Source organism: Falco naumanni, chromosome 1 (genome assembly GCF_017639655.2).
Source record: "Falco naumanni isolate bFalNau1 chromosome 1, bFalNau1.pat, whole genome shotgun sequence".
Lineage (NCBI taxonomy): Eukaryota > Metazoa > Chordata > Aves > Falconiformes > Falconidae > Falco > Falco naumanni.
This window is the reverse complement of record NC_054054.1, coordinates 123,204,848-123,230,280: the sequence shown is the minus strand read 5'-3', so window position 1 is coordinate 123,230,280 and position 25,433 is coordinate 123,204,848. Positions and strand designations below refer to the sequence as shown.

General features: G+C 38.6%; 1 protein-coding gene across 2 annotated transcripts in view; it reads left to right on the top strand.

Moving 5' to 3' along the window:
• SMURF2 (SMAD specific E3 ubiquitin protein ligase 2) overlaps nucleotides 1-25,433 on the top strand; it is a 66,368-nt gene that overhangs the window by 931 nt on the left and 40,004 nt on the right. The window lies entirely within an intron of this gene.

Genomic DNA, 25,433 nt, shown 5'->3' with positions numbered 1-25,433 from the left:
TGTGCACACTTCGCCGGGTGAGGTGCCCTCTTTCAGAAAACCGCTTGACCTCTAATATTTTAAAATATCGTAAAAACTCTTCACCTGCCAGCTGGGAAGGAAAATAAGTTGTTTTTATGTATCTAAACAGTATGTCCTTCTCCATAGAAGAACCCAGGTAAACAGGTTTAGGGAAAAAATCTTGCAAGTTCTGCTAGAGATCACTAAAAAAAAATACAGGAGACACTAAAGAAATGAGCCAGTTCAGAATATTGTAAGTCCCCCAGCAGATAAACCCTATTTTGTATTCTGCAGTGTCGGTGGGTGAAGGTAACCGGCTAGAAAATAACAGATAACGCTATAAGCACTCTTCCCTGCATGGAGAGGATTTAACCAGCTTGCAAAACAAATGTTTTTAAGAGCACTGAAACAGTTGATACATTTAGGTTTGGTGCATGAGAACTATTTCCAGTTTCATGCCTAATAAAGAGACGTGTTTTCATACTTGTCTTTCCTAGTCTGTTATTTTTATGGGGAAGGTAAAAGGTATCTGCTTATGTTTTACTTTGGAAATACTTGGATTAAATTTGTAAGGTGGTTTTCATAGAGATTTGCGAGTGTCTGTATATTACACTTAAAAGTCTAAAATAAGCATAGCTGGGACTGATGCATAGTACAGTGCTGGCTTGTTTTTACAAAGTGTTTTGTAGCTTTCTCTTCAGGTTATTGCTTTTTTGATGCAGTGCTTTAATACTTTTTTTTTCCTGAGCAGTGAGTGCTCGGACCGGCTTATCTTTTGAAACATTAAAAATGGTCCATAGCCTTACGTAGAAGCTTGGAAAACGCTGTTTAGGGAGTTGTCTTTTTCACTTTTGGGTTTTGTGTTCTATTTTGTTTTATATTTATTTTTGTGAAGGATTAAGCATAGAATGAAATCTATACTGTCTGTGACAGTATAAATGTGTTATGGGGAGTGTGTGAGCAAGAAATAGGCAGTAGTTTTACATGCTGAGTTGTAGTTGTGAGGTCAGCCCCTAGAAGAAGCAGGTAGAATCATCTTAAGGAATGTTTCTGCATTTTTTTGTCGTCTTATATATTTGGAAGGGAATATGCAGAGCACAGGACACAGGCAAAATTGTCTGTCTAGGGACTGTTCCAGAGTTAGCAGCCCTTGCAGCTGCCGAGTTCTGGTACTTGGAAGTTTACATGAAACATTGGCCTGTTCCTCCAGTTAAAAAGACTTGAGTTATTTTATGCTTTAGCTAATTGTGAGTTGCTTCATGTCAGGTTGTTTGTTGTAAGGAAGCTTTACATGTTTAAGAAAAACATTGAATTTTATTAATTCAGCTGACGTTGTCAGTTCTTGCCTAGGAATAGTTTTAAGTGTTCTGTGTGGTTTTGATTACCCTTTTTGATTGGAAAAGCAGTTTGAGGGCTCTTGAATTCTAAAACTGTTTGGAATTAAAAGAATCTGTATATCCAGTGTTTTTAAAAGTTTATTCTTGAACTGACAAATGCTATTCAATCTTAATTTTCTTTGGCTGTGTGAAACTAGCAGTCTTCTGTTTTGGCTTGGATATTTATAGGATTAATTCTGCAATAATTGTATAATGCTTATCTTTTCTGTTCATTATCTCTAAATTAGATGGTATAGATTAAAAAATGGATTTCGAGAACTGGATTCAATTAGCAGTTTTTCAGGACATAAACATTAAAGGTTTAGATGGAAGACATTGTTTTGACTGACTGGATAAATGACAGGGTAATGTTTGATGTGAGTCCAAGAACTGATCTGGAGCTAGTGCCCAACTTCTCAGTCCATCTTGAGGAGCCAAATAAAATATTTAACCTAGGCCTCATTTTGCAAAAAAGGTTGATTCTTTGTTGGGACCTTAAGAAAGTTCTGAGAAATGTTTGGCATACCTTTACACTAAGTGTTTAACAGTTTATTTAGGTCTGGGTTCCATAACAGAGAAAAACCACAGCAGTGGCATACTTCTACTAAGTTTTTATTTAGTTTACAGTGCATCTGTGTTATACATTTCTTATAAGAGGTTATTCTTTTGCTCCTAGGTTTAGTTGTCTGTCATAAACATCACTTGAATCTTTAGCAGTAGGTATGTTGATGCTTTCTGCACCATTTTGAGCTAGACAGTCACTGGGTAATTGTTAATATCCAAAGATCATGCCTTCTGTGATGCTTTGCTTATCTAGTATGAGGTGTAAATGCTTATTTCTAATTAAAATATAGGCAGTGTCATTGAAATTAGCTAAAGTCTAGAATTGCACTAGTCTTCTGCAAAATTTCTCTTAGCAGCTTGTAATAACGTTACGCAAGGAAGCTGTGATATAAGGAAGGTTCCTTCAGCTCTGACATTTTTACCACCATTTTGGCTAGTCCTGGCCTGAGTACATCTGAGTTCTACAAAAGCTGCAAGGTCAGTCAAGCCTTCCATTCTTACTGTGATTTTTCTCAGTGTTGTGTTGGATTTGTGGGTTTGTAAATACGCTGTACTCTCAGAGAGAATGTGCTGTTATTTCTTTCATCTTCCATGCTGAATTGCACTGATCTTACACTCCTCAAAAAAAATTGAGAAATGACCGTTGCTTTCAGTTGCTCAGTGAATCTTTCACGTCTTAATCTGTGCGTTATCTAATGTTAAAATAGTTACATTTGGCTGCTTTCACTTCAATGACTGTTACCTGAATGAAGTTCATAAAGCTCTTTTTATCAAGAACAAAGATACTTTTTAATAGTGGGTTGAAGTCTGCGAAACTACGTGAGCTCTAGAATATACTGGGTTGAATATAGGTTAGTGCATGGGTTCAGTTCGTGTGTTACAGCTAGCGCTTGTGTCAGTGTAGTTAACAAGTAAGGATACTTGGATAGCTGCAAAGCGCAGTTACGCTGTACTGTGAAAGGGGGTAATAAATATCCCATGGATAAAACTGGAATGAGCTGGAAGAGTTTTGATGGTAAAGAGTGAGAGGTAGGCCTGAAGACTTGTTATATCTGGTTTTCCTCCTCCTTACTGTAGGCTTTCAGGTTTCCTGGCAGGGTTTGCTAATCAGGGAAATAAAAGCGCTGGGTGTTGTGTTGTAGAAAATGGACAGCATCTCACCTTCTGTCCTCCTCTCTCTCTTGTTGATTTTAGTGTCTATTCAGTCCTTACAGTACAAAGGTGGTACTGTACTGTAAGGTTGTAGTGTTGGAAGAAGAAAGTGCTACTTTTTTATTATTAGTTCATAGAAACTCTTGTTGTGATGCTGATAATATTTCTGGAGAGACATAACGTATTATTTAGAAACAGCCAGAATATTCTTGAGTTTTGCAAAATAAAGTGGAATCTCCAAACCTGGTTTTTGCAGTGACTAAATCTAACAGTTAATACAAATGGAAACAGTGGTTAACCGAAATCCTGAGTTCTCATTAGTGTTGTTGGAAGCAGTACTGAAGTTCATGGGTAGCAGGGCCTCATGGTAGGAGCAACATTACTGATTGACTGATAAAGTAGCTACCTGTATTTTTAAGTAGCAAGGCTATGGCTTCATAGTTCACTTAAATGGAGTGCAATTTTAGGTCGGTTTAAAATCAGAGTGCTATTGCTTTTTTCCCTTTGTAGTCCCTGGCTTCACTTTTCTGGACCCTCCCTTGCGTTCACTCCAGCAACTGTGTAGCTATGTGATGAGCTGAAAACTCATCCTACCAAGAAAAAAACTGGGTTTTTTTGCATTGAAGGAGAGGGATGCACACAAGAAGCCAAAAAGAGGGCAGGACTGACTCTTACCAGCAGCCTATAGTTAGGTAGGCTTTGGCTAACAATAAAACAATGGGGTTCCTTCGTGCAAGGTGCATTTGACTTAATGACACATGAGTTCGTAAAAACTAGTACTTCAGAAATCAGAATCAGTAAATTACATAGTAGGTGGATTAAACTGGTGCAGTTATAACAAAGTCAATAGGCATGTGTCTGATCAGATTGTATAGGGATTTATGGGTGCTTGGCCCTCAATATTTGCATTGAATTATGAAGTGTGTATATATATGGTTTTTATATATGCAGTATATAGTTATAGATATTTATGTACATATAAATCACTTGTGGATCACACAGACGCTAAAGAATTGTAATGAACAACTGAGTATCAATGTAGAGCAGTCTCAGCTGCTGGTTTCAATGGGATCAGCTTATACGACAGCTTTATTCACTTGGGTATAAAGTTAGCTATCTGTGTTCAAGGATAGGTAATAGGGTATTGTGGCAAGGAAAGCGAAGTTCAGAAAAGATTTAGGGGAGGAAATCATAGTAGGAAAACAGTTCTACAAGAGCTCCAATTAAAAAGGCAAAAAGGCCCAATATTCATCTTTGGTTGTAGAATCGGGAAGGTATCAAGTAGAAGCTAGTAGAGGATTTACATGTGTAGGCAACATATGGGACATATGCGAGAGACATATGGGAAATCTGCAGACAGTCCTAATGTTAATGCTTAAAAAAATAAAGCTGTTAGGGGAAAAATAAAAGACAAGTCCCGGGGGTAGAGAAAAAGGGAGTAATTTTTACCGTTTTACTTTTCAGTTGCATGTAAAGAGTTTAAGCTGTCCCGTAATGGCTGTCTGCATAGCTGAGCCTAGCTGAGGTAACTCGGCTAGTGGTGACAAACTATTTTCTATTTTCTTTTTTTGTCTGTTAATCACACTGAAAATCTGATCAGGCCCCAGATGAAGACATTTTGTCTTGATGTCCTTAAGGTGAATGGGTTGATCCTTAAAAGACAACAGCTTTTAATGTTTTTATTCTGTTTTATCTTGTGGCTTTTGAAGTGTTTCCTTGCTTTGCCATCTTACTTTAGATGATGCCTCACCACTGGGCCAGACCTTTCTTGCGGGTGTTTAAAAAGGTGGGTGGTTTCTTTGGGTGTCTTCCCTCCTCTCGTCACAGTGATGAGGTGGCCTGACTTCTGACTTGGCTTAGTGGCATGATATTACTGCACAGGTTATTACGTGCATGCTTTAATATATAAAATATAAATGGTCATGACACATGCAATGTCTGAGATCATTCCGGTGACTTCTAAGAGGCTGGTAAAGATTAATCTCAGCAGTGTTAGAGAGTGCATATGAAAGTAGCTACTGTGTGGGTCTGCTATTAGCAAAGCACATTTCCTATTTGGGAAAGAGGATCAAAATCTCAAGGGACATTTGGCAATAGCATATCCAAGGAAGCAAAGTGTTGACTGTTTCTTGCTACTTAAATACTTTTAATGAAAGTGCAGATAAGAATGTAACTTTAAAGAAATCTTCATCTATAGATAACAAAGCTCAGGACAAAATTGGCTAAGCATTATCATCAAGAGTTTAAGTGGGGAGACTGATACAGAATAGAGAATAGACGTGCTTAAGATCATAAAAAGGATAAGCCAGATAAAGCTGGGTTTAGAGCCACTATCTTTTGACTTTCTGCCCGTGGCCATTGTTTCTCTTGAGTTTAAATCCACAGAAAACATGGTTCTGGTCTGGGCCCTCTGAGATTTGATTATTTGGAGCGATTCAGGTCTGGTTCTCTCTGACATGCTGTATTTGTGTTGCACTATCAGCTGTATTTCAGCATCCTGCAGATTCATGGTGATTACTTTTTTCTACTTCAAAATACTTTTTTTTTTTTTGCTGTTGCTCACACAAATCAGACTAGGAGGACTGATACCCCCAAAAGTGAGTAAAAAAGTATTGCTTCGATGAAGTGGTGGTCACATTTTCAAAATTGTGAAGGCATAAGAAAAAGTAGCAGTATGTGAGTGTATGTGGCTGTATCCTGTTGTTAATTTTCTGCAATGACTCTTGGCCAGTAGGTATTTAACACGGCTTAAAAGATTGTTTTCTTGCAGAAAGGGAGAGTTACCGACCATGGCTTTGGTATTGTCAGAGTAAACTGGTTCAATGCGTCCTTTCTATAATGAATTCATCTGAGTTGTTTCAAACATGCAGAGCATATATAGACTATATAATTTACAGGTCACAGTACAAATATGTGCCCAGATTCTACCATTCAAGCTTAAATTAGCACGTGTGGTGCCATCTTGCCGCAACCGTTAGAGTGACAGTGCCATAGTAAAGCTTCCCAACCCGCAGCACTGTTTTTCGGGTTGTGCGTGTCCCTCTGTTCCGTCTTGTGCTGTTGCAGGGGGTGGGCTGAGGAATATGTCTTAAAATCAACCTTTTCCTCTCGTCCCCCATCTTTTTAACTGGGTGTAGAGGGGGACTGTTGTGTTTTGGCATGTGTATATGTGTGTGAGTGGTGGCTTAAGTCGGGCAGGTGTTAGCAGAACAGCAGGCTGTGTTTGGGATTGGGGGCAGATCTTGGCTGATCACATGAAATAGTTTTAAACAAGTGACATACACTCATTTTCGTTCTGCCTTGACCCAGATTTTATTATTACTGATGAAGTTAAGTGGAGTCATAACTAATTATATGTGTCATGATACTTCCTTTTAACTTACCTTGCTATTTAATTTGGAGTTTATCTATAGATACATATATAAATTCAATTATAGATGCAGTTCTGCTTGTATTTAATTGAAGGTGGGAGTCTGCATTGGTAACACTATAGACATTTTCTCAAAACTTGAGCCAACTTGGTGATTTCTTTATAATACAAATAAAGACCAGGCTGTGCACTTCTAAAACTGTGTGCGTATCATAGGACATGGGGAAAGTAGATGGAGTATACTCAGTAAAAGTTTGCTGTTTCACTTTATAAAATGAAATGAAAAAAAATGCCTGCATGTCTACTACATCCAGGTATTTTTCATAGAAAACATGTAAATGTACTAAAATGAATCCTCTTCTATTCTTGCTGGGGAAAGAAAGATGTGTCTGGGTTAGAGTACTTTAAAAAATGGCTGATAAAAAAAAACCCTAAAAAAAAAAGTTAAGTCCTTAAACATGCAAAGGAACTAAACATGTCTGGATAAAAAGCACAGAATTACATTCATGCTTAATTGCCTGGGATTAGAAACTTATAGCATTAATTATTTCAAGCATTTTGGTATCCTTATGACAAATAATTTTTCAATTCAACTCTTGACAGAAATTTTTCACCTTATATTGTTCTGAAATGATTAATTTATGATGCGTATACATATTTATTTTCAGAGAAAAAGCTCTTACCCACTGATTTCCCTGATGGATTTATTAAAATAATGGTGTATAGCTCTGTATGGAAGACTGTATGCAGGACTAAATGAGTGGCATTGCACTTAGGTGTAGTAATATTAAGGTGTCCTCTTTTTTGTTTAGCAGCAAAAAAAGTACTTCTGTCCTAATTTATAAAAGGTGATATCAAATGTGATATAAGAAACTTTGTAAGATGGGGCTGGTGTGGGCAGGTGCTGTCATTAGGAGGCAGAAGGGGTCATTTTTAAAGGTCAAGCAGGACAGCAGGGGCAAAAGTGTTGAAGATCTGACAGAGGGACGTGAAGGGCCTGTAAATGTACCAGGTTTTGTGTGACACTGTAGTGGAAGCAAAAGACGAACACAGGTTCCTGTGCTTGGGCTAAAACATCGAGAATCTCCTGTGTTTCATGCTGCCGGTTACAACACTGCTTTTAGACAAGTAGTAATGGTTGCATTGGCAGTGTGAAAATCTGAAGACACTGAGCATTTCTCTTCCTCATGCTAATATTAATACATACATTTTGAGAGTCACAGAATATATATGTTGCTCAGTACTCCGTTGAAATGGATGTGAAGGACCTTGTCCTCATGTATGCTGGAGTGCACTTGCTCAGCATTACTAGTTATGAAATCAAAAATGACTGGCAGCTTTATGCCTTGGTTCACAGCGTATGACATATTAATTGACCACTCTTTAAAGAAGGGTGTAATGCATGTTAAAGTGGAAATTTTCTACAACTTTTATTTGGAGCATTCTAGTAGAAAGTTCAAAAATGTTTTATACCGCTCTTGCGGAAGATTCTTAGTAATTGAAGCCTGTGAACAACCATAAAATTTTAAGTGCCATCTTTCATATAATTTCAAATGAGTCTTATACATGGCATTTGTAAAGGTCTTAACAAGCAGTTCTGGATGTTTGGTAAAGCACAAGGTGTGGGTGGACAGAATTATCAAATGTATATATCACACATTATTATAATAAACCGATGGTCAAGTATGGAAGTGTAGAATGGGGCAAAATTGCTGCTGAACTCTGTTCAAGCTAATTAGTGCTGCTGCACGGCAGAAATACCCAGCTACTTAAGGCGAAATGGAATTATCACATGGCATCTTGAATTTACAGACAGCATTTGCTTCTCTGAAAAAACAAGGCTATGTGCTTTTTGTCAAAAAGTTAAAGGATTTAAATCTTTGTGATTGTATTCATGCAGGGGTGGCCAAGATTTATCTTGAAGTGGTGATGTCATGTAACATTGCATCCCTTTTCTGAACAGCTTCCATTAAATTTCTACTTAAGAACTGGGTTGAAGGATGATTTAAAATGTTATTGGTTTTTGCTTGCTTCTGCAACAGGAGAAGGCCCTTAAGGAAAAAGTGACTTACAGTAATTCTCAGTAGTACATGCGTCGTGTCTGCCTTGTCATAAAATAAAATATTTTTGTAGTCGTCTTCCCTTCCCTAAGCAGTTCCCACAGTTCATAATGTTCTCTCAATACCTGCCCTACAAGGGGGTGGTAAAAAAGGAGGTTAAGATTTCTGTAGTCCCATCTACAAGGATAAACAATAAAGTTTTTGGTTCCCCTCCCTAACAGCAAGCGGGTTTTCTGCCTGGGGAGGTACAATGTATTTATATTTATCTGTGTCTCCCTTGTGCAGCCAAGAGATCACGAAGAAATTTCTGTTCATTTGTGAAATCTGAATGTGGCATTGTGAATACGTGCCTCGGATTTCCTCATTACAATATTTATCATTTTTCCTGAAAGTTTCTTTCCCCTGGTGAATTGTTCATCCTGTAGAATAAGTCAGCTATTTCCTGTGTATCAGCATAATGTAATTTAATCTCGCCGGGTAGTACTTTGGACCCATTCAAAAGCTTTATATTTTTTGTAAGTTGGTTGAAATTTAGAAACTTCACTCTCCGCATTTAAATAGTTCTTCCTAGTGCAGTACAAGACTGGAGATGCACTTGTGCGGCACCCACCCTGCACCACTGTGATGGAGGAGCAGTAAATGAAAAGAAAAATTGTCCCTGGTCAACCTGACCTCTGTGAATGTTATATTCGCGCTTCAGCAGCGCGGCGAGTAGGAGCACTGGTTCCTGCGATTGCTTCTACTTCGTGTAGAATTTTGTAATTCGAACACAATTTTGAATTGCTTTGTCTGTCAGAACATCTTTGCTTTTTATTTGCTGTCAGTGGAATTTATAACCACAGTTGAACTTGTAATACCAAGTTGGAGCTCATAACGCCAACTATAGTTAGTGCTTCCCATTGGGAGACTGTCTTCAGTTGCTGTTAAGCAGCTTGCTAACACTGTCATTTTTCCTGCCGAGTAGCTGAATTGGACTGAATTTATTTTGGGAAGATTCTGTTAAAATTCAACCAGTTTCAAGGAGGAGATTAAAATTATGTTGCATGCCTTTTAAAAATCCTTTGTTCTTGCGAATCCTTTATTCTCTAGTGGGAATGCTGTCAAACAGGGATGCAGTAATAGGCAGATGTCTCTGTATCAGCCCAGCAAGAATCAGTGCCCGGTTTAACAAATGGCTGGGGACAGGAGCAGATCTTGTCCTGTTGATGCTACACGCGGTGATGCACTCTTGTTGTGAAGAGAGGCATTAATTAGAGTACAGAGGGTTCAAAAGTTGGATGAGGGTGGGGAAGAAGGGAGTGACCTGGAAGAAGGAATTGTCCTGGACAAATGGGCGGGTGGTGGAGACCGATTTTTGGCAGGACAAGGTGCTGGGGATCTTTCGGTGCCTGGACTCTGGTGGTGTAGCAATGCATGTGACAGAGGGTCGCAGGGGCAGCCTGGATTCTTGTGTTTCCAAAGTTTTTAACACTTGGCCTTGTAACCACAGAATGCTGTTACTGCACATGCAATGTTATTGTTAGGCATTTGAGTGTATTACTTGGAAGAAGTTGTCATCTACAGCAGAGGTGCTTTGTAAGAACTTAAGATGTATAACAAATGCAAAGAATGTAAGCGGTTACAGTTAGATAGAGGAGTTTAAAAACAAACAGGAAAAAACATCCACCCCGGGGTTTTTCCCATCTGTTCCTTTGCTCCACATGTTCGTCACCTTGATCCTATGTAGAAGAAATGGGGAGTTAAGGGCGGGCTTCTAAGTGGCTGTGATTCATAACACATAATTCAAATAAAAGCTTGCAGATAAGATCAGGATTACTCCTTATGTGTAGAACAAAAGAAATTATTCAATTTTTAGCAAAGTTGAGAAATAAAAACAAAAATCCTTAGTTCTAAGAAACAATGTGTTTTGGTCACATCGTTAATGCTAATATTTTCCTGCTTTAAAAGGGTCAGAAGACTTTCTGTTAAGTAATGAGTGATAATAATTGAATTATGTGGCTTTTAATGTTTCCTTGGCTAATTTACGTGTCATCTATTCACAAAGATTTTGGAGTTACAATTAATATTTTTTTCAGATAAGTGTTATCTGCCATTGATGAGTGAGTTGCATGAAAGATTTGACCTTTTTTAGTTAGTCAATACAAATACATTAAATATCAAATGGACAGAGAAGGCTATGGCAGTCACCATTTGTGTACTCTGATGGGTCTTGCATTCTGTGTTAAAGATTTCTCTATAGAGGAGGAGAGCACTCTAATTCTACGCAGTTTGTTGCCACTGGATTTGTAGCAGGGCAGGTTGCTGTCTTAGTGGGTTGATGCACTGTACTGTGCTTTCCTTATCCGGAGTCGCCTGTGCTGGGACAAACTGTGATCTTCACTCTCTATATTAAACACACGTGCATATATGAGCCTGCAAAAGAGTTTAAACAGTGAAGAAACAAAGTGGGCAGTGTATCGCCAGCAAGATAAAGGCATCATGTTCTGTTTGACAGTTCTTTTGGAGGCCTGTTCAGAAAATAGCTATATGCAGACAAAGGGAGAAGCTGTGAGTACTGTCAGATGTATGATTATTATTATTTTTTTAGATAACTAAAAATAAACTAACTGATACAATGCGAAATTGCAAGGTTTCATTTCAAGTAAACACACACTTACTATTGTCTAACCATGAAGACAAATGTGCTTTAATTGTTTTTGTATTTGTACACTACTGTTACTTGTTGATACTTAACAGTGCTTCTCTCTTCCCCCCAATGTTTGATACGAGGCTGAAACACAGCCTGCACCTATGAAGACTTCTTACCCAAAAAGCTGCTCATTGGGCAATTATGAAGCTATTAAATGCTTGATTTTTTTTCAGCTAATCCCCCTTTTTTGTGATTTAAGGTCTGTGAAAGCCCAAACTACTTCCCAGGGAGTGGTTTGGGAGTCCCTGGGATGTTACAGTCTTGAACTTTCCAGGGCTAGTGGTCTGTTTCTTTTTCAGACACACACTACGTGCATCACCTTTGTGCTGAAATAAATACCTGTTTATCAGCTTGAGTTGTCAGAGTTTGAGAGGTGAGGTATGTCTTTGTTGTTTAAGACCGTTAAACAGCTAAAGAATAGAGCACAGTTTCCATCGGATATGGTATTAACTGTATTTCATGGAATTAGCTTTTTATAAGAAGATACTTTGTTATTTGTGCACATACGCATGTTTGGTGGTGTTTGAGTTTGTTTTTTTTTTTCAGGGCATGCTTTCTTCATTGTATTTGGTTGTTTTTTCAACTTTTTAATTGAGGTATTTACAATATAGTTATTTTTGTTATAGTGAACTGTTTTATTGTTTCAGAAGTGAATGAATCATATATTCTGGCTTATTTTTTCCTGGCAAATATTTTTCTTTAATGATTACTCAGGCTAGCTTAAGTTGTACAGATGAATAATACTTGAAATACAAGTATCTCATTCATCATTTCAAATGTTACAATGAAAAACCTTGTGGAAAAAAAAATATATAGGTCTTTTTCCTTGTAGTTGTGAGAACAATGCCTTTACAGGGGACTGGACTGGCGATGTAGCTGTTGTAGGGCAATGAAATAATGCTGCTGCTCAATTTTGTTACTTGTTTCTGACTGCGCCCCCGTTTCCTAAAATCCCAAGACCTTGTTCTGTTTCCTAGGTTCCTCTCCTCCGTCCTACCTGGAAGTACAGGTGCTGGCTCTGCAGCTGTGGGTGCAGCAGGCGGTTCCAGATCCGTGCCCCCTTTGCAAGGGCAGGTTGGCTGCAGTAGATGAGGAGTTACTGGGGTGGGGAGAGGATGTTCTGCAAATCCCCAAAGGGTTGCTCCAGTTGCCTGTAGACAGGCGCGCCCTGTGTGTAACTGCATCATAGCAATCTGCTCACGCAGGTTTGCTGCATCACTATCAGCTGCTCAGAATTGTTTTTTCCCTGCACCCATAAATTTCTTGTGCTTTGTTTCCTCTTGTTTTAGGAACTTGCTGCAACTTTTCTCATTCATACTATGCATTAGCAATGCTGTTTGCGCTCTTTCATGCAGTCCTCCTGTATTTATATTCTAGAAGCAACCTGTGCTACGTATAGCATAAACCATTTCCCACTCTTTCTGCTGTGAAATTTGTGCTCTTGACATCTCTTACTTATTTTACAATTGTTTTATTTTTTTCCTGTCTGAAACCAGTCAAGTCATCAGCCTGTTTTGAATGTTGCATGGATATTGTTGTGAAGAAGGACGTTAGGGGTTGATCCTCCGCTAGTCTACAAGTAGTTTAATTTAATTTTGACAACAAGCATAGCAGCAGAGAAGGGTAGGGTGGTGTGGAACCTGCTCAGGGTAAATGGCCTTTGCATGCTGAATCCCAGTTTCTGAATGGCATTCCCAGGCCCAGGTGGAAGGGTCCAGGTGCGCTTCCTCAGGTGCGCAGCGTGAATTCACAAAGTCAGGTCTGACTGGAGATCAGTAAGCAGCTCCACAGCCCCCTGAAAATGCAAAAGGAGAGGGGAACGTAAATACTCCATATTTTTTGTTAGCGGAGTGGATGCATTCTTATACTTTTGTTGATTACACTGAGTTTTAAAATATCTGGAAGAGTAAGTATCAAGAGAGCATCTAATGTGTGGGTATGTGTTCCTGCAAAAACAGTGAGCTTTTTAAAGTGCAGTAGGAGTTCTGGGCAGTGTATACAACCTGAAAAGAGCGAGTCTACTTTTTTGCATCCATAGAACTGATTTATGTAACCTAGAATGTAAAGACTTAAGTTCTGGTAGGTTTTGTTTAGGAGTAAAAATGTCATACACAAATTGTTTTTTCATGTTTCCTAGATTCTCTGTAGGTAGGTTTAAAAAACCCAGAAAACAAGCAAAACAAACCCCCCCACATATTTTCTCTGTTGCCCCTACCCTTTTAAACTGCTGTCCAGACAAATATTTATAAACAGAAAGTAATGCAGATTCTTTTGCATGCAGAAAGCCCTGGGGAAAATAAGGAAATGTTTTAGTGTGTGTGAGGTGTTTAATACTTTGTTTTGCTCTGATTTGTCCTTCAAAGAGCTGTGGAGGCCTGCCTAAAAAACTAGAATATGCTCCCTGTGAGCTTATATTACCTTTGTTTAAAATAGTCAGACCTCTACTGCTGAAACTCAGGAATTCATGGACAGAATGACTAGAACAGCAAATATGACTTCTAAAAAAAATATGGTTATTGGATAAACTGGTATGAGCCCAGCTGCTGTGGATAAATTGATTTTGCTGTTGCTTTAAATCTATGGTGTGTTGGTATTTTGGCAGAGTAAGAAAAACAAGGATATTAGAAAGTAATTTACTGCCCTGGGATTAGTAAAGAGTGTTCTGTTTCTATGACTGGGGCAGAACAGGATGGTTTAGATGTGTCTGATAAACAGGACGAGGTCTAGTCTGACAGCTGGCAACAATAGCTTTTGCTCAAAGTCAGGTGTACTAAATTAGCAAATCTATTACAAGGATACAGGAGAAATCTCACAGAAGACAGCCTTGTAGGCAGAAGTGTTGCCAAATGGGAAATGATTCATCGTCTCTGAATGGGATGAGCACTGAGCAGAAGCAGTTTAAACCTCAGACTGCTTTGGCTCATAAACCACCAAATATGCGATTAACACTTTATCTTCTCCAATCCTGTGTTTTTTATTGTCTCCTGAACAACAGTCTATATTTAGGATCAAAATCTAGGAGACTGGCTGGTTTGTTCTAGTTTCTCTTTTGTAAGTTTGAGTGTGTTCAGGTGCTTACTGAGTTTTAGCTAAATCACAAACTGTTTGCATGCAATCTAAAAGCACTCTCATCTTGTGACCCTTTGGCAGTATCACCTTTTAGTGAGGACTGTTACGTGTCTGGAATGCAAGCATGACACGAGTGATGCTGGAGAACTTGGTGAACTGACTAAGTATAGTTTATTTGCTTGTAGTGAAAATGCACGATTGGCTGGGATGTAGTTTAATGCAGCGTGCCAGTTCTAAGATGATCACTGCATTTTGATTTTTTCAGTATTTTTAAAACTTGCATCTATTGAACATTGACAATGCCATTCATAGTCTACAGTGCACAAAGATAAACAGGAAATATGTTTGTGAATTCTTAAATTTAGTTAATCAATGCAGGAAGGAGGTACAGATTACAAAGCTAGTTGGAGGAATGTAAAGGGGGAAAAGGCTTGTGCCCCCTTTGTTCCTTCATTGTTCATGTAACTGAACACAGGTTTAGCATGTCTCTGGTCTTGTTTTAATATAAAATGTCATACTGGCTCTAAGATACATAAACGATAGATAAACTAAATTAATTAGGTCATTGGAAGGTGTTTTAGTATTAATAATTGAGATTTAAGGAGATGTGAGAGGAAAAATTATCTTACTTGGTAAGTTAATATATAGTTTAGCAAATAATTGTGTTGGAGGGGGGCCCTGGGGTAGCACTCACTCCCCTTGGATAGCCCAACTGCTGTGTGCCTAGGAAATGGATGTAAAGATTCCTCTGGAAAACTGGGTCTGCTCTTATCTCGCATGTGCAACCACAGTAGAAATGGTAGAAATCAGGAGAAGCGATATTTAGTGTAATGCTTTGGGAGTGGATCTGCAAGAGGCTGAGGGTTTCTTGTGAAAGGCACCGGAGTAAATGAGAGATTTCCATTGCTGTGTCCCCTCAAAATCCCCATTGTGTTCACTCAGACTTTCTGAAGCTCAGAACTGGTGTCTGAGGTCAATGGAAATACTTGCATGCTCATTACACTTGAAAGCCATTCTGCCTTTGTAGACGTTTAGTAATAAAATATCCTCTAACTTCTTGGAAATACCTTCCTGGATTTTTATCCATTTGCTGTGCTGCTAGGAGTGTCGATTCACAGTGTTACAATTTTTACATTAATGTAATCAGCTTTATGCTCCTTTGTCTCTCACCTGCTTCCTATTATCTTTCTTAGTCTTCACTCTCTACTGCTTACTGTCTTGTACCATGTGCTTCTCTTTCTCAAAAAAATTACTCTCTTTTCACCACTTGAACACTGCATCTTCCCAAAAGACTTCTGAAGTTGTAGTTTAAATTGCATGCTAAGCTTTTTTGGACAAGATTTGTTATTTCCACATATTGGCGTGTTGTTTCATCTGAATCTCTTGGTGTTCTGTTTCTTTAAAATCCCTTTTATATTATTTCTTACTAGTAGTATATAAATTGTACTGATTTGAGTAAATAATTTGAGCAACTCGTGCAAAACCAAAGCAAAACAAGGAAAAAGAGGCTTTAATGTAAGTTGCTTTACTTCTGTTGAAATAAATAGGATTGCTCATCTCTTCTTAAGAAGAAGCAGCTTCTTAAACGGGATTTGTTCTGCGGATCACATCTGTTTACACAGGAAAACTAAACTGAATCTGTTCATAATAATAAAGCACTGCAATAACGTAACTGCATCAGTTTATAAATTGTATAGTCTATTGATAGAATTATCTCCTGGGGATGAGGCTTTGTGGCTGTCTGATGGGGGGAAAAAGACTGGACTGAGGTACATAAGAATTTTAATGTCTGAATAGTGATGTTATCTTGGCTTTTCATATGTACTTTCTTTAAGCAGCTGGTGTTCTCCTCACTTCTGTGGTATTGCATTTCTGCAGGTAGAGACAAAATTACTTCATCAGAGACATGAGCTTAGTAACCAGGTAAAGGTGTGTGTATAGTCCACACATCTTTCTGCTGACCATGGTGTTTGGTTGTTTTGGTGGGTTGGTTGTTTTTTGGGGTTTTTTTTTTTGGCAGAAGCCAAACTGTCAAGCTCCAGAGACAGTGAGAGGCAGTTCCCAGAGTTGAAAGCATTCCACTGAAACCAGTTTCCCCCAAAAAGTAAATATAGGGACATTGTGCTTAAATATTTCAGCTGCATTAAAGGAGGAAGAAGCAGGATCCACATACCAGGGAGACAGATCAGAATCCATGTCTGAAGTTGTGGATATTGATGATAATGCAGGAGGATGTAAAGAGTGCATCACTTACCTGTATTCCCCCATATAATACTGGTTTGGTACATCAGGTGGTAGTAATAAAGCAAAATTGTGCTGAACTAGGAGTTTATATTTGGGGTGGGTGCTTAATTAGTGATTTTTGCTAGTGATAGCGTCAAAATCATGAGCCTCATGAACTCTTTAACATGAAGTTTTATTAGGGAATGATTTTTTTAAAAATTACTCAAATATTTCAAGTCATGTATTTGAAATGCCAGAATTGACTTCTCCCACCCCCCAACAAGAGGTGTTACCTTGGCTGTTGTCATGTTTTAAAAATTGTTTCTTATAAAGCTGCTGACAATCCTTTTGTTAGTGTTGATAAAACAAGTATTTACAGCTTTTTGCTGAACAGTGGCATGGGAATTACTCACAAAGGGTAAATTATGTGCATGCTTTTGGTGTCTCTCTTTCTTTTTCTTTTTTTTTTTTTTTTTTTTTGGCGTGTGTATGGGGTTCTTTTCCTTTTGCCTCTTCCCAGAAAAGCCCCAGCAGTAGTGGTGTCCTCCTAGGATTATGTCTGTAGCGGAGACAGAATCTTGAGCCTTCCTGTTTAAATGAAGCATGTGACTATGTCCTGATGGAGACGGCAGTGGTCCGGCAGGCTGGGAAGCTGCTGGTATCTACAGTTCCTGATACCTGGGAGCCTGGGTTCGTTGCAGGTGCCTCTTGTCTGAAGCACTTTTTAAAATTCAGGGCATTTTTGTCTGGTTGGTAATTTGATCATGAATTTCTTTTGTTGTTGCCTCTAGTATAGATCATTCAGAGGGTGGAGAGTTTTACTGCAGTGAAACAAATCTGAGGGCTCTGCTTCTTGTTAGCATGTTTTTCCCCCAGCACATTTTCAGAGGTGCATGAAATACATCAGGCAGAACAGAGCTATAATTTGTTTCTCCTGTAAGCTTTTTTTCCCCCCACCCCTGTTCCTATCAAAATAAGCTGAGAAATGTATGGGTAAATTTCCATGTTACCTTTTTTTATTTACCCATCCTCAGAGGAAGAGTCCTGTGCCCTCTTAAGTATTTTGCAAGTTGGTAATTTTGGACTAATCACTTCTGTCTAAACTGGGTCTTGGTTAAAAACTAGCAGCTGGGATTTCAAACAAGTCTTTAAGGATTGAGGTAAGACTTCAGCACAATGATTTTTTTTTAAGAGTTTGAGATAAGAGTACCCCCTTTCCTTTCCCTGAGCTCTTAAATACTATTTTATTCCTGTATTTCTAGGATAATTGAGTTAATGCTCATAATAGTTCACTCACACTTGCACATAATAACCACCTCTGCAGGTTTGAGATCAGTTGATCTTGGTAATGTTAGTTTAACTTAAAGGTGTTGTTTTTTTTTAATGGGAATTATGTTTTTAATACCGCAGGAAGATTAAAAAAAGAGAGAATCATACAACAAATACAACAGCAAAGCTGGTACGTTCATTTATCCTTAATGGATCTCTGTTTCTCACCCTGGTTTTGTTTACTGGAATACAATTTTATACTTCCTACAAATGTGAGAAACAGATGAGGTGACTTGGAAGTTGGTCTGAAAATTGATCTTTGACTGCTGACGTAAAGTATTCAAATAGCTTTTAATTTAAAGCTGTGTTGTTTGCTTGCTCCCACCCCAACTGCCCAGTATAGCTCAGTCTGTGAGCGGTGTGTTTGTGACGACTTTGTGGTACAGTGGTGGGGTTTCAGACGAGGAACGGGTTAGATGTGAAGGTTGGGCCACTTTGGAGTAGGGTGGAGAAGTGGAGTGAAATTTCTAGTGTATGAAAGTTAGGGTTAGAAGCATCCTGGCTGGTCTGAGAGGCTCCATCCACACTGAGCCAGGAAATGCAAATATTCGCAATAGCCTTTGTTTTCTTAGTTTCCCACGTGTTACTTCTTCTTTCGGGCTGTTTGAGCTGTGACTGAAGCCTTCGTTTACATGGAGCCCTGATGGGGATCGTTAAATCCTGTATCATTCAGATCTAATTTGCATATTTGATATATAGCTAAAAAGAGGCAAAACAAAAGCAACTTGGTTTTGCATCCACATATTCAATTTCACAGGTTCAAACGTGAATCTCCATAGAAGAGACTTGTAAACCTTCGTGCTAAGATTTGAAATGCTTGGGGAGGGTTGCTACCTTCCTTGCAAAAGTGGCAGCATAATTTCTTTACTTTACCTCTTGACAGGCGTATCAAATAAACTGGACACATAATAGAGTTGGTGACGTGTGTGGCAGTAAGCCCATCACTGAATGAATCTAGGAAATGTGAATGCATTAGTTGCTTGAAGGAAGAATTCAATGGTGTGGGGGGTTTTGTGTTTTGTTTTACTTTTGACTTGGAGTGGAATAAGGGAGGAGAAGTGGAAAAGGAAGCCTTTTGTTTACAGTAAAACAATACTGTGAAGTAGACATCATGATGTTAAAACAGGAGTCTAAACATGGCAAATCTAGGCCGACTCCATCTGGCCGTGTCCACAAGTCATTCAGACATCCCTGGCACAGACTTCTGGAGTCTTGAGTCGCTGTCGTGTCATCTTCCCCTTACAGGAATTTAAAATAGCCTTGGAGATTCTGTCCCAGAATTTTATTATTGCACGAGATGAATGATTTATTGGATTAACTGTTTATATTCAGTGATGCAATGCATCTTTATTAACACTTCTTCTGTGCTAAATGTGTGATTTTATTTTTTTTTCCCATCTTGAATTTTAATTTCCAGGAGTTATATTACATGCAAGTAATATGGGTCTAGTATTCTAGCCTCCGGTCAAAGCACAGCCTACTCTTATAGGCAGGATTTAGTACAGTGAATTTGTTGGAAAGAAAAATGTGCTGTTACTGTATTAGTTTCTGGCATATTTTGCAGTGATCCAAAGTGTATTGCGTTATTAGGACATTTGCACTTTCCTGTTTGTTATTTGAATGCAGGTGATTGTGGTTTTGTTTGTTTAGTCCCAGAGGAATAATTTTGATTTGTTGAGACTCTTGATTTCTAACTGACAGTGCTTTTAAGCAGGTGCATGTGATCCTTTGAAATGGGTTTCATTTTACATGCAGTATATTAAGGATTTAGCATCTGGCTTGTGTTGAACTTGCAGAAACGTGTTTATGGGACAATTTAGAATTTTAGCAATTATAAAAGGAAATTCTTGTTAGAAGTGCTTTTTTAGTACTAAGATAATCCTAATACATGTTTTAAAAGAGGTTATTTTAAAGCTGTCTACCTTGTATTTGGACATCAGCCTAGCAATAATGCTTTTTATATGTCACTTAGAACTAGTGTTGAATTTATTTTGGGGTTTTTTTTTCAACCTGACAGGTTAGTATTTAGTAGCACTTGAAAAATTTATTATTACTTCTGAATCGTTCTAATGCGTATTCCTACTAAGGCAGTTAGAATTGGTACATGACGCTGAATTTGCATTAGATTTAAACTAGGTTTATAATTTTGAAAGAGAATTACAAGTTAGTTTCCGACCAGCACGAACTGTAAGTGTACGTGGTTAAGATAGCTGTGCCTGTCGAAGGAGTTACTGTCCCTTCCAAGTTGTTCTGGCTCCCATAGCTCTGGGGGCAGAAGGATCATGTTCTGCATTTCCTAATTCACATTAGAAAAAGGTATCTAGATGAAATAGCTAAGTGATGGTGGTTTGAGGTTTGCCTGGCTGCTCCAGAAGGCAAGTGCTTACACTTACTCTTTCCTGCTGGAGAACCGTGCGACTAGGGGGTGGTGGAGAGTGTTTACATTTAATCCGATCGAGCAGAGTGTGTCTGAGATCAGCATCAGTTTGTACGATGTCTCTGGGTGAACTGGGCTTCCCCACGCGCGTCATATGGCACCTTCATCTTGGTGTGTGCCACCCCTGTACTGGTCCCAGAAGAGGGTGGTGGTTGGAGTTTTAATTTGGGTAGCACTGAATTTCAGATTAAAGTTTTGGGGAAAAATAATTAAACCTTTTTAAGAAGGGCATGCCAGCCACTGTGTTTGTACATGTTTTGTACCAATTCTAGTTCAGAGCTCACTGGGTTATTCCAAATTACTGCTGGTTTGTGAGACTCAGAAAGAGCTGTCAATAAGTAAAATAGAGCAAGAGAAATGCTTTTTCCAGTTTTAATTCTATGCTTCTGAGTGTGCTTCGGGATATAGAAAAGAAAACTTCATCTGAATGTTTCTGAAAACCTGAAGAGTGCTAGCTAGCTGTTTTGGTATCCTGATGGCAAAATCTGCTTTTTAACCTTTTTTTTTTTTCCTTTTTAAAAAAAAAGTTAAAATAATAAATGTCTGGAAGGCAAAACAGACAAGAGGAAAAAACCAGCCATCTGCATTAAAATGAAAACATTGGGGAGTGGGGGTGATGTGTTTTGGTTTTAGAGCCGAAAAACTCCCAGGTATGGGGTGCACTTCTGTGGTACAGGGTTGCTGTCTGGGCAGCAGCCTGGCTGACCCTCGCTCCGCGGGTGGCGTGGCCGCAGGGTAAGTCAGTGCAGCTCCTGGAGCCAGTGGCCAACTAATCCATCTGCCCAGAAGGTTAATTTTCTGTGAAGCCAGTTCAGCTTCCTGCTCTACCTTGCATCCATACGCTTGCTAGACCTGATCTGGGAGAGGAACAGCTGCAGCCCTCTTTATTGTTAGGTGCAATATGAAACTTGCCAGCATGCGTTGATCGGTGACCATGGGTAGAATGATGGTCAGCTGCTGCGTTCTTACCCATTTTATGTTTCAATACCTTCTTTACACAAACCCCTGCGCACCTGTAAAACATGTATTTGTTAGGTTTACCTCTCTTTGTGTGTCCCTTCTTGATGATAATCAATTGCATTCTTGTAAAACGCATGAATTTCATTAACTGAATGTAAATTATGAGTTTATGATCATGTTCTGTCAGTTTGTTCATCTGCAGAAAGAAACACCTTTCAAAGGAAATGAAAACTGAAAGGAAATGAAAGCTAAAAAAAAAATTTAAAATAAAAGTTCTCAAGAGAGGTTAATTGTAAAATGAAATTTTATGTGAATAGTTGAGATAAACAATTTTATTTCCAAACCTTTGTTGAGGAAGTTAGCACCTGAGCAGCTGTATTTGCAAATCTGCATGGTGTTATTTACAGCTCTTTGTTCGATGAATAGTTGAAGACCTCCTGTTTTATATCTTCTCATGTGGGAATTTAGGCAGGTCCAAGGAGGGGAATGCATGCAGAAAAATACAAGTTTCTCGGTAGCATGCCAACAATGGAAGAAAACAGTAGGAATTGTTAGAAACATTTAAAGTATTGAGCCGTACTGCTGGAACCTGTGCACGGTGTGCTGTTTGCCTGTTGCAAACGTTTGTCTAAAATAAATTTACCAAGAGTTTTATACAACGTGGAGAAAAAGTATGTCATGTCAGCCGTCGGTTTGAACACCCCAAACAATTCTGGGGTCCCAGGGGCAGCCATCGGAAGGCGAGGAGGGGTGTGTGTGCACGTTCATTTGTCTCCTGTCTCTCCCTCCCCCAAGCAGGCTCATTCCAATCAGCAGTGTAATTGGAATGCAACCACAGTCTGGAGGAGGAAGGGGAATTTTTGGCAAGGAGAGGCAGAGCAGTTGGGAGCTTTATTCAGATTAAAGCATAGATGACCATTCATTATCAGTACAACACACATTAGCAACAGCATAGCATTGTGTTTCTACAGCTGGGACTTATTTTAGTGATTGTATTGCACTGCGTATTACATGCAAACAACTTGGGATCTGATCACAAAAAGCAATGCCAATGGCTTTCATTAAAAGATGGTGTTTCTGTAGGGGGGAAAAAAAGACTTCAAAATGAACTATTGTGGTAACAATTGATAGGCAGCCTGTCCTTCTCCTCACTATCCCATGTGTTACATATGTTCTGGAGCAAGAACTTTTTTTGGGGGAGGAAAAACCCTTGGGGAAAGAAAAAAACCACCAAAAACCCAACAGGAATTAGAATGTTAAAACTGTTGGTTGGGTTCAGAAGGCTGAACTAGTTCTTCTGTGGTGATGACACGTGAAAAGCCAGAAGATTAGTAAACATAATTCTAGCTTTGGACCCAGCCCTTTTCTTCCCCCTGTAAACTCGGGGCTGCCTGCTGACACAGTGTTGGTTGCTTACGGGTGTCTGACATGACGTGGGAGGTGTTCTCTTACTAAGTCACGTACCGCGTATTAAATGTGTTGATTATGTGTTTCCTTCTGCCTCTTTAGCTGGCGTGCTCACTTCCGTGGACATTCATGATTGCTTTTTATTTTCTTACCTGTCTTCCCCTGTCTTTCACTGACAGTATTGACGTCTCTCCAACAATACGCACATTTAAAAATTACTTTCTTAAGAAGATAGCTTAAGCAATATTCTTTTTTAACATAGAAATTTAAACCCCAATGTATTTCTCTTGTGATTGTCTACAGCTGTAGCCCTGAGGTACTTGTACGTCGTGTTGCTGGGTACAAACACATTCAAACCTTGTAATTGGTCATAAATCAAGACACGTTATAACAGATAGATTAGAGTGTGCAAACATACAGGGAACGTAACACTAAAGCGTACCTGTGAGGTAAAGTAGTATTGTTCCTGTTTTGCAGGTATGAAGGAACGTGGTGAACAAATTGGCTATGAACAGTTTGGCTTAAGTTGGAAATACTCGTGACGGTTGAATATGAGATCACTACCCTTAAATGCCCAATTTCCTTAAATTCAGATAATGTTTTCTTTCTTCAGGTTGCCTTCCTCAGCACTAGGTCTGTTACCCAGCCATTGAAGGTGAACAGGATCATTGGGCTCTTGGATCATGTCTAAGATGGGATGATTCTGTGAATTCTCATAGATCTTTATCGCTTTTTACTTGTTTTCATTGCAAGCTTCCTACAATGGCACTCTCTACTCTGTTCTTCTTCCCTTTAAGTATGGAGACCTTGTGTTACAGATATACATACTATTCTGGAATAAACATACTTTTTAATACGGATATAAAATAGTGGTAATGTGTAACATAGGATACCTTCCATAACAACGGTTTGATGTCATAAAAAGTTTGATTTTTCTGTAGAAATGGTTCCAAAGTAAAAAGCAGTTGTAACAAGAGTTTTCGGTAGCTAGCAAAAAGAGTGAGAAGAGTTCAGAAAAGGGGAGAAGTATTTATCTTTCTATAAAATTCATATTTTCAAGCATCATTATTCCTTTCAGTTTTTTTGTGGGTTCAGCCAGTTATTTCATCCCCCTCTAAAATTGCATGTAAATTTTAATAGCTAACATATAAATGAGATTACAGGAGTTTGGGGATATTAAATATTTGCATGTACTTGCAATAGTTAAATTATTTTTCAGTAAACCATTCTTTTGTCAGTCACTGGAGTAATAAATCAGAAAAAGGAAATTGGCAAGCATGATTCGCTGAATTCCTATTTTTGAGTATTAGAGAACTATATGTAGCAAAGCTGTCATGGAAGGAGACTAGGTAGCTTATAATATTATGCTCTTTTCATGTTTCTCTGAACTGACCTGAGTAGCATATGTTAGAATGAGATCATAAGGCATGATAAAAAGGTATTTAATGAATGTATAGTATGTAAAACTGATGTGCGTGTTTGTCTTGGCACGTATATATTGTTCCTTCATATTGGAATATTAATGTTCTCTTTTCTGTAGACTACCCAGGAAGTCTGTAATACATACAAAACATAGCTATGCACTGACTCATTGATACTTTGTAATAAATATTTTATCTACATACGTGTGCTAGAAGCCATTAATGTCTTTTGATGATGCACTTATGGTACAATGCTCCCCCCCTTCTTTTTTTTTTTTTTTTTAAACCAGTGTCAGTATATACAGGCATTGGTTTGTATTTCAGTGTCTGAAAACCTTCAGTACAAGTTTAAATAGCTTAACTGTTTTTTTGTTTAAAAATAATTTGACTAAAAAATGTTTTAAAGCAAGCATGTACAAATAACAAATAACCATCTTCAGTGCCCTTGTGCCTCTTGAGGATCTATTAATGGTGCAACTACGTAGATCTGATAATGATGTGGGTTTGGGTCCAGAACAATCGGCATTCTAACTTTGTTTTGTCAAGGAAAATAAACCTTGCTATGGTTCTTTCTGTTTTTTTACTCTTTAGCTCAAATTTGACATAGGATAGTGGTCTCAAAGATAATTAAATCCCATGAGTTTTATGAGAGTCATTGCCTGGATAAAGAGGAGACCCTAGCAGTGACCTCAAATGAGAGGAAAAAGCTGCAGCAAGAGATCCCGTGTTGCTAGACCGCTGGAGAGTCTGCGTGGGAGAGTGTCTGTCTAAATGCCCTACTGCTGGGAAAAGCCTCTGCTATAGCTTTCAGTCAACCATAAAACATAAATCCATAGGAAACCAAACTTCCGTAGTTTTTATTCTCAAAGAGCTATTAATCAGTTGGTTATCAGAATATGCAGAATAGGTTTTAATACAGTGTTGAAGCTGTTAGAGAAGCGGTGCATAAACTCTGGTACTTTTCCCACCAGTGGGAAAAATTTTGTCCAGAAAAAGTCCTGAGATAGTTTAGGGCTCTGTGCATGGAAGAAGCTTGTTTCACTTAGAGTTGAGCTGATGCTCCTGGGACTTGGGTGTTTTCATCTAGAAATACCTGGCAGAGAGGGTGTTGTTAATGGAAGATTTCTCTGCGTCTCTCCTGTTTTGCTAACCTGACAAAGCCAGAGTGGGTTGACATCTGACTTTCCTTAAATGTGGTTACTAGAGAGGGAAATCTTGAGCCAAAAATACTAGTTTGTTCACTCATGGCTAATTGTTGGGGAAATGGTTATTAGTCTGTATGTTGTGCATGTGTCCAATCTTATAAAAATGAGACTGTGGTTAAGTTGCACTGGCAGGCTTGCTTAATATTTTGAAAAGAAGTGTTTATAATTAGT